Below are 9,986 nucleotides of genomic sequence, written 5' to 3'. Positions count from 1 at the left end.
GATTTGCAAATGAAATTTAATAGTTATCTTGTCAGGAAAAATCCCATTTGCGGTCTGATATTGGCAGGGAAGTTTATTGACAAATCAACCAAAGAGGTTTGACTTTAGGTTGCTGTCCTGATGAGTGCCAGCAACAACATCCTGTGTCTTTCATTTTACTCCAGATTTTTCTTTAGATATTTAGAGAATCAATGGGGTATGTAATAGTGCAAAGAATCATTGTTGTTGACATTTGGCATGACCACTGAAAAACAAGCGGAGACTGTTTCCCTCACTTTATGGAGGGAAAAGTCTAGTCAAATGTCCAAGACAGTTACCTTTTTCCTCTGAAATTGAGCTTTTCTGTCCATACGGAAATGAAGATTAAACTGAGTCATGGAAATTGGTGGACCTCATGGAATCAAACTGAGCATTTGTAAACTGGCAAGAAATTGTAGTTGAATTATGCTTTAAGGATGTAGTTTTTTTTTAAAGCAGTTGCTCTGCATAGACTCAAGCTAATGCATTTGTGGGCACAAATAGAAATGCTGGTCATTGATGTGACAGGTAAATAAGTTCAATTGCTTATGGTATGCAGGGGAAGAATTAAAATAGTAAAAATACAGGTTTGTATGTGTAACCTTGAATTTGAAAGTATTAATGAAATGGCGCAGTAGACTCAATGGCCCAATTCTGCTCCTATATCTACAAAAATACAAGATAAAATTTGCAAGGATGATACCTGGACTGTAGAATTACATGTCAGGAAAAATATACATAGAATATGCTTTTTTTATTTCTGAAGAGAAAGTTGAAATCTGATAATGAGAGTACTTCGAAAAGAATTGAAATATTTTGATAGGTGTGATACTTCATCCCTTTCATCCATGGACATTAACAAAATTAGATGCTCTAATGCAAGGTCTCAACCCTTTTCCCTACAGATGTTAATCTGAATCTGGTTTATTATCACTGACAAACTGTATGCTGTGAAATTGGTTGTGACTGCAGTACAGTGTAAGGCATAAAAATTACCTGGATGCTCTGGGTTTCTTCCAGATTCCAAATAAAAGGTTAGAGTTAGTAACTTGTGGACATGCTATATTGAGGCGTGGTGACACTTGCAGGCAGCTGCAGCGCAACCCTTCTTGATTTGAATTTGATGCAAACTATGCATTTCACTGTATATTTCAATGTACATGTGACAAATAGAGGGAATGCTGTGTCCAAGATGGAAATGGATGAGTCTACAATCCTCTGCAGCCTCTTACAATCCTGTGCATTTGAGGCTACATTTCAGCCTGTAAAGCAACCACTTGGAGTGCTCTCCACTGTAGATCTGCAGGAATTTGCAGGTGGCAAATAAATCTCTTCAAACTCCACACTGAGGAGTTTGAACTCAACCCACTGTATCCCTCCAGCAATTTGATTTTTTGCACTGGTAACCTAGTAGAGTTTGGTAAGGTTGCAGAAGTGGTTGTAGTATGGATGCATTTAAGAGAAAGCTATGTAAGCACATAGGGAGAAGGGATTAAAGTGTAATAATGAAAAAAATCAGAGTGCTTGTACAACAGAAGAGAGAGAAAAAGAAATCTGTGCAAAAACAAAACCTTAGTGCGGAAAAAACCCCACAAATCGGAGTCAAGTCCACAGTGGTGCAAGAGTTAGTCCATAATGTTCCATCACAGAAATAGAATTGTGCAAGTTCTAGTTCAAGTCCCTGATGTTTATAGGAAAATAGTTGTTCCTAAACTTGGTGGTGTGGGACTTCAGCATTTTATACATCCTGCCTGACAAATGCAGTGAGAAAAGGGTATGACCTAGATGGTGGATTTCCACTTTTCTTGAGGCAGAGCTTGCTGCTGATGTTGCAAATGGTGGTGAGGGCTGTGTTCACTATTCTCTGCAGCCCCTTGCCTTCCTGTGCATTGGATATGCTGTGTCAGGTCATGATGCAACCAGGAGGTATACTTAAAATAGTGCACCTGTAGATGTTTGTTAAATGATTTGGATTACATTGCCAAATTTTGTAAGCTTCTAACGAGAACTCTACTGGCTGTCAATGTAGTAGCAGTTTTTTTTATAGCTGCTCCTACTCTACTTAATTTACTGTTTCCAACTTGTTTTGAAAACTTACTTTTAAACGCAATATTGTTTTACGATGAGGGGTTCCAAAGCTACTAAAAAAGAAGACGACCCTCCTATAACTTTGGAATCTATTAAGGAGGCACTTCGGAAGTATAAAAATGAACTTTCAGAGGAGTTCCAGCAGAAATTCTGGCAACTCAGCGCTGAATTTAAACAAATGGATGTAAAATTGGATTCTATTCAAAAAACTTTAAGTGAACACGATGAATGGATAAAAGAGAATGAAGACACTTTGATGTTGGATGCGAAGACTGATGACCTGGGAAAGATCTGTGATTAAACAGTCAAAGGTTAATGAAAAATTATGACAGAAGATTATCGACTTAAAAAATAGATGCAGAAGAAATAATTTACAAATTCTAGGTTTTAAAGAGTTAATGGAATGCATTCAGCCTTTGGAATTTTTTGCAAACCTTTTGGCTAACTTATTTCCAAATATTTTAAAATCTCCACCTAAAATAGACCGAGCTCATAGATCGCCAGTACCGAGACCTCCTCCAGAAGGACGACCCCGTTCAGTGATAATCTGTCTTCACGACTTTCAAACAAAGGAACTTTTAATTTGTGAATCTCGTCGGAAAGGTATGATTGATTATGAAGGCCAGAAGATCAGAATTGTGGAGGATTTTTCACCTGAGGTGTTGAATGAATGCTTCAAGTTTAAAAAGGTCATGTCGGAATTGTAGAATAAAGATTTTAAACCCTCTCTTTGTTACCCCGCTTGTCTTAGAATCATTTTGAAAAATGGCTCTCAGAAATGGTTCAGTTTGACTCGAGGTGCAGGATTTTAAAATTTCCAAATCCGTATCAGAAGTTTAACTGTTTAATAATACCCTACATAAATCTATGTTGCATATGCTTGATGGATCCTTTTTTTAGAATCAGCAGTCTGTTCATTACTTTCTTTTATGAACAATTGTTTTTTTTTACTTTTGGTATACCTTCATATCTTTTTTTGTACTTTTATTTCTTTGTTTAGAAAATTAAGGATTTAACATTAGTAAGTTTTCATTGAGTTAATACTTTCCAAGTTAATATGTTCTGAATTTTCTCAGTTTTTAATATTTTATAGTATATTTTTCATGAGGTTTTTAAAATAAGTTTAATTTTGCTCTTTTTTGTTGTAAATTGTTGGAATGCAGTTAGCCTTGAAATTTTTTTGGAGTTCAGCCAGTAGATCATTTTGAGAGGGTAATGCGGGTAGGTTTAGCTGTTGACTGCCCTTTGGTCGACTTTCTCTCTTTGGGTGGGGAGTGGATTTCTTCTTTTCTATCAGCTGTTTGGTTCTCTCAGCTTAATTTGTTGCTTGGTTACTTTATCTTAAAGTTCATTGTTTGGATTTAATATATATTCCAGTGGTTTTTATTCTAACCTCTCTTTTAAGTAATATTTTAAATGGAACATGCTATTAATTTACTTAGTTTTAATGTGAAAGGATTAAACCATCCTGTGAAACGTTGGAAGGGCTTATCTTTTCATTCCTCCTTTCAGGCTAAGGCCAGAAGAGTTTCAATTCTTATAGACAATTCAGTTTCTTTTGTTCAACATAATGTAGTGTCTGACACCAATGGGCATTTTGGGGAAATTAGATAATAAATTAATGGTTTTTGCTAATGTGTATGCCCTGAATATAGATGATCCAGGTTTTTAAAAATGCTCTTTTTCACTTTTGCCAAATTTAAGTCTGTATTCTCTGGTTTTAGGAGGAGACTTCAAATGTTGTTTAGATCCTGTTTTAGATCACTCATCTTTTAAGTGATTGACTTTTAGTAGATCTTCCTCCTTTTATACAATCTTTAATGAAATGTGATATTGTTGATATTTGGCGCATTTTGCATCCAACAGATAAAGAGTACTCATTTTTTTCTCATGTTCATCATACTTATTTCAGGATTGATTTTTTTTGTCGATAGTCAATTGATTCCATTGGTTCAATCCTGTGAATATAAATAAATTGCTGTTTCAGATCATGTTCCTGTGTTTATATCTTCAAATCTTCTGGGTGTCTCCAAAATAAACAGATTTTGGTGTTTTAATCCAACTTTGTTATCTGATAAGGATTTTAAAACATTTTTGGAGAGACAAATTACTCTTTTTTTGAAGAGAATATGCTAAAAGAGACTTCTAGTCTTATTTTATGGGATGCTTTTAAGGCTTATATTAGAGGATGAATTATTTCTTTTACCGCAAGTGTTAAGAAAAAAGCTAATGAGAGATTTGAATTAGCTAATCAGTTGAAACAATTAGACCAAAAATATGCTTTGGCCCCATATCCTGTTTTATATAAAAGACGTGTTGAAATTGAAACTAAATACGATCTGCTTTTAACTTATCCAATTGAAAGTCAGCTTTTAAAAGATAAAATTCAGTTTTATGTTCATGGAGATAAAACAGGTAATTTTTTGGCTAACCAATTAAAGACTTTTATAGTTATACACCAAATTAAAGAAATTTGTAAAGTTAATGGTAATAAAACATCTGATCATTTAGAAATAAACGATACTTTTAGAGAATTCTATTCTAAATTGTATAGTTCTGGTCCTCTTAAAGATAATACTGTAATGAATAATTTCTTAGATTGATTAAATATTCCTACACTTTCTGATGATAATCAAAAATTGCTGGATCAACCCATTTCTTATGAGGAAATTGCCAAGGTTGTTCACTCTTTGCACTCGGGGAAGGCCCTGGGTTCTGATGGATTTTCTGGAGAGTTTTATAAGGCTTTTTCCTCTTTGCTTATACCTCACTTATATTCAGTCCTTTTGGATTCTTTTAAATTAGGTAGGTTGCCACAATCTTTTTATGAAGCCTCTATTTCACTTATCTTAAAAAGAATAAGGATCCAACTGAATGTTCTTCTTACAGACCAATTTCCTTACTTAATGTTGATACTAAAATTTTATCTAATCTTTTGGCTTGTAGGATTGAGAATATTTTGCCATCTATTATTTCTGCTGACCAGACTGGATTTATCAAAAATCGATACTCTCACTTTAATATTCATCGTTATTGAATGTTATTTATTCTCCTTCTAAAGAGATATCAGAATGTGTGATATCCTTAGATGCTGAGAAAGCCTTTGATCGGGTTGAATGGAATTATTTATTTAAAACTTCAGAAAAATTTAACTTTGGGCCCAATTTTATTCAATGGATTAAATTACTTTATCTATCTCGCTTCGCTCAGGTTCTTACTAACTCTCAGAATTCTAAACCTCTTAAACTTCAACGTTGAACTAGACAAAGTTGTCCTTTGAGTCCTTTGCTTTTTGATTTGGTCTTAGAGCCTTTAGCTATTACTTTCTGGGAATCTAATGATATCACTAATATTTTAAGGAGGGGTATTACCGACAAAGTTTTGCTTTATGCTGATGACGTTTTGCTCTACATTTCTAATGTGGAGTCTTCTTTACCTTCCGTACTTTCTTTACTGTCCTGCTTTAGTCGGTTTTCAGAATATAAACTTTCATAAAAGTGAACGTTTTGAATAATTTGGTATTAGTTAATACTAACCTTCCTTTTAAAATTGTAAGAAATCAATTTACTTATCTGGGTATAACAATTACTAGGAATTATAAATTCATTTTTAAAGAAAATATTTTTACACTTCTGAATTATGTTAAGAAGGCACTATCAAATTGGTCACCCCTCTCTTTATTGTTGATTGGCCAAATTAATTCTATTAAAATGAATATTTTGCCTAAATTTTTATATTTATTTCAGGCCGTACCTGTTTTTATTCCTAAATCCTTTTTTGATTCTCTGAATTCTATTATATCTTATATATGGAAAAATAAAATTTCTTGATTAAATAAAGTTCATCTTCAAAAAGCTAAGAAGAACGGAGGTTTAGCCTTACCCAATTTTAGGTTTTATTACTGAGCAGTCAATATATGGAATCTTACGTATTGGTTCTATTATATTAATCGAGAGGACTGTCTGGTCTGGGTTTCTTTAGAAGCTAATTCTGTTAATAAATTTTCTATAATTTCTCTTCTCAGATCCACAATTCCTTTATCTTTAAGTAATTTAACTGATAATTTTGTAGTTAAACACACTTTGAGGATTTGGGTACAAGTTAGAAAATATTTTAGTTCATTGAGTTTTTCACTTTCAAGTCCCATTTTTTCTAACTTTTTTTAAACCTATGTTTTTAAAGAGTGGAATAGATTGGGTGTTAAATATTTTCAGGATTTGTTTGTTGGAGATGGTCTCTGTTCATTTGAACAACTGTCAGCTAAGTATAGCCTACCCAAAATCCACTTTTTTCAATTTTTACAAATTGGAGACTTTTTGCATTCTCAAGTACATACATTTCCTAAAAGTCCAGAAAAGAATTTACCTGATACAATTTTTAATTTGAACCCCTTCCATAATGGATCCATATCTAATATTTATGGTATATTGTTGGGAATGAGAAATAATCCTTTGGACAAAATTAAAAATCTCTGGGAACGAGATTTACAGATTCCAATTTCTGAGGATACTTGGAATAAAAGTTTTAAATTGGTTAATACCTCATTGTTGTGTACCTGTCATTCCCTTCTACAATTTAAAGTGGTTCATAGGACCCACGTGACTAAAGATAAGCTGTCTCGTTTTTATTCTGATATATCTCCCTATTGTGATAGATGTTACAATGGAGAAGCTTCACTAATTCATATGTTTTGGACTTGTCCGAATCTTGAAAAATATTGGAAGGAAGTATTCCAAACTTTTTTGGTGCTTTTTAAAGTAAATTTTAAGTCTAATCCTTTGACTGCCTTATTGGGTATTGTTGGAGGAAATTATATTATTTTGGAGACACATGATTTGCACATTTTGGCTTTTATTTCTCTCATAGGCAGGAGGGCATTGTTGCTTAAGTGGAAGGATGCCACTCTGCCTACTCATAATCATTTGTTAAATGATATGTTTAAATGTAGAGAAATTCACTGTTCAATTTCTGAACCTAGACAAGGTTTTTTTTAACATTGTCGGGACCTTTTTTGAATCATTTTCAAAATCTTTGATTTGCTATTAAGCACAGATGTTGGCTAATAATGTTTTTACTATATGATGAGGATTTTTTCCTTTTTTTTTAACCAAACAGCTGTTTTTTTTCTGGTAGTGGGTTTAGATTTTTTTGTACAATAAAATTACCATTTTTCAGTATTATGTTGAAATTTAATTTATACGGATATGAGGTAATGAGACTATATTTGTAGTTCCAATATATTGTAATCGATATATATTATATATCCTATTGTACTCTGTTTTCTTTCATGTAAGAAATCAATAAAAATATTGAAAAAGAAACAGGAAGCTTCTAACAAAGTAGAGGTGCTGACATGCTTTCTTTGTGTTTGCATCTATTTGTTAGGTTACCAGATATGTTAATACCCAAGAATTTGAATTGTCTTAATTACCAATGAGAACCTGCAGATGATACCCTGACTTTCCCTTTCAGAAGTCAACAATGGACTTCTTGGCTTCGCTGATATCAAATGTGATGTGGTTGTTGGAGTATCATGCAACAAAATGTTCCATTATACTCCTGTATACTGAGTCATCACCATCCATGAGTTGGCTAACGGCAGTGGTGTAATTGGGCAAATTTATAGATGGCATTGGAACCTTGCTTATCCACACATTTGTGGATGAAAAGAGAATAGAGCAGGGGTGCTATACAATATTTTGCAGCCAATGGGTGTACTGCATGGTATTGTACAACAATGAAAATTTTCAACCTCATTCAAACAAATAATTGGGAAATTTATCAATTTTGTAAATAAGGTTTATTGTCATTAGTTTCTTGTGTTTCTGTTACCATGATTCTTTTATTTTCTGCCCATTAAAAAAAAAAAAATATGAACTATTAAAGGTTATTGGTGTCTGTCCTGTTTGGGACACCTGATCCCAGAAACTTTGTGAGGGAAGACACTTTGGGGAAAATGTTATGTTTCAGTTGAAGTTAATACTTAATCTGCCTTCATTTCTAAAAAATGAGATTAGATTATTCCTAGCATCATCAATAGTATAAAAACAGGTAACAATATTCAGAAGTGAACAATATAATTGAACAACGTTAGCATGACTGTTGAGTTGAGGTCTCTGTCGGTCAGAGTTAACCATGGATGTTGAATCCTAGCAGTCTAGATATGTAAGCCTGGGCAGTACAATATGGAGAGGAAAGCTGTTGCCCATGTAGCAACCTCCCCCCTCTCCACACATTGGATGAGCCCAAAGGAACAGCAGAAACCAATATAGTTTGGCACCAGTAGCATCACAGGGATTGACAGTTAGTGTTGAACTGAACATGGGAATTCCTTATGGACTCCAGCTCTGGATTTTTGCCTCAGAATTTACTCCCAAAGCCTTCCCCATGAGTGGGTATAACCATAAGGCAGCAGATGTTTGAGATTGGAGTTTTCCTTCCAGATGAGCTGCCAATCACAGTTGACAAGCCTCATCTGCCTGAAGCAACTGGTTTTAAGGCCCCAGTATCCCAACTTTGCCCCCTTCTGTCAGTAGAAACAGATCAGCTGGGCTTTGTAGTTAAGCCACACATGAAGGCCAGGAGCTGGACTTGGTCGTCAGAGGCTATTTGAGGCACATGCCATTGGGAGCATTTAATAAATAGTGGGAGCTTGTTCTTATTACCATCCCCAGCTATAACTACCTTAAGGGACCAAACATAAGAGTATGATGAGGAAATTGTGTTTCACTTGTCAATTGGAATTCTCTGAGGATAATCCACTATCCAATCATTCAGAAATCCTGAAGTTTTGGTATCAGGCTCACTGGGACCCCATCCCCATTCTCTGCTCTGTTTTGAATGTTTGTTTTAAATTCACTGAAATTCATTAGTGAACTATTTTTAATGCCTCATTTAATGTCATTGGATTTTGTATCTCATCCTTTCTTTAAACTCTGGGTCAATGGAAAGAAAATTACAGTACAAGAAACATTTAAATTAAAGTGAATTCAAGATGGTTTGATGTATGAATATAAGTAAAGACCGATAGTTTGGGAAATCTGCCAATCTAGCATCAGCAAGGTCTTGAGAGTGTTTTATTGAAACGTTAAAGCCTGCTTGGAAATTTGAGGGTGCAGATTGCCAGATATTCTGGACAATTGCATTTATTTCTACACACAACACTCTTTTAAATTCATTTTTAATAGGTTACGTGGAATGATACTTTTTAGAGTGCCAGGGACTGTGGGGGAAGCTGGAAAAAGTGAACCCGGTCCCCAGTGAGTGAAATGGAGCGCAGGAACCAGCTTCAGATGAATGAAAAGGCAATGTGCAGAATAAATCCGAGTGAGTTAAATGGCAACCTGGTGTCTGAGGCCCTGCTGAACAACAGAGAACTCAGGAAACAGGACCCTATGAGTGGAAACAGAATACAGCAAACTATAAAATGAGCCAAATACTGAGCCACTGGGAATTATTGAATAGTCAGATGTTCTTCTGAGATGCTCTTTATCTTTAACCTTTTGCTTTAACACTCTGAGGTACCCACCTGCTTCAAGCAGGCTTCAATTAGACTGGTGACCAAGAAGAATGTGGCAACCTGTCTCGATGACTATCATCCAGTAGCATTTGCATCTACAGTATTGAAGTGTTTTGAGAGGCTGGTGATGAAGCATATCAACTTGCGAATGGGAAGTGCCTTGGATCCACTCCAGTTTGTCCACTGACACAACAGGTCCACAGCAGATACCATTTCATTGGCTCTTTACTCAACTCTGGAACATTTGGACAGCAGGGATACTTGCATCAGGATGTTTATTTTATTACAACTCATCATCCCTATCATCTCTCAAAACTAATCAATAAGCTTCAAGACCTAATTCTCAATACCTTCTTGTGCA

The sequence above is a fragment of the Hemitrygon akajei genome, chromosome 12 (genome assembly GCF_048418815.1).
Source record: "Hemitrygon akajei chromosome 12, sHemAka1.3, whole genome shotgun sequence".
In the NCBI taxonomy this organism is placed as follows: Eukaryota; Metazoa; Chordata; class Chondrichthyes; order Myliobatiformes; family Dasyatidae; genus Hemitrygon; species Hemitrygon akajei.
This window is presented reverse-complemented; position numbering follows the sequence as displayed.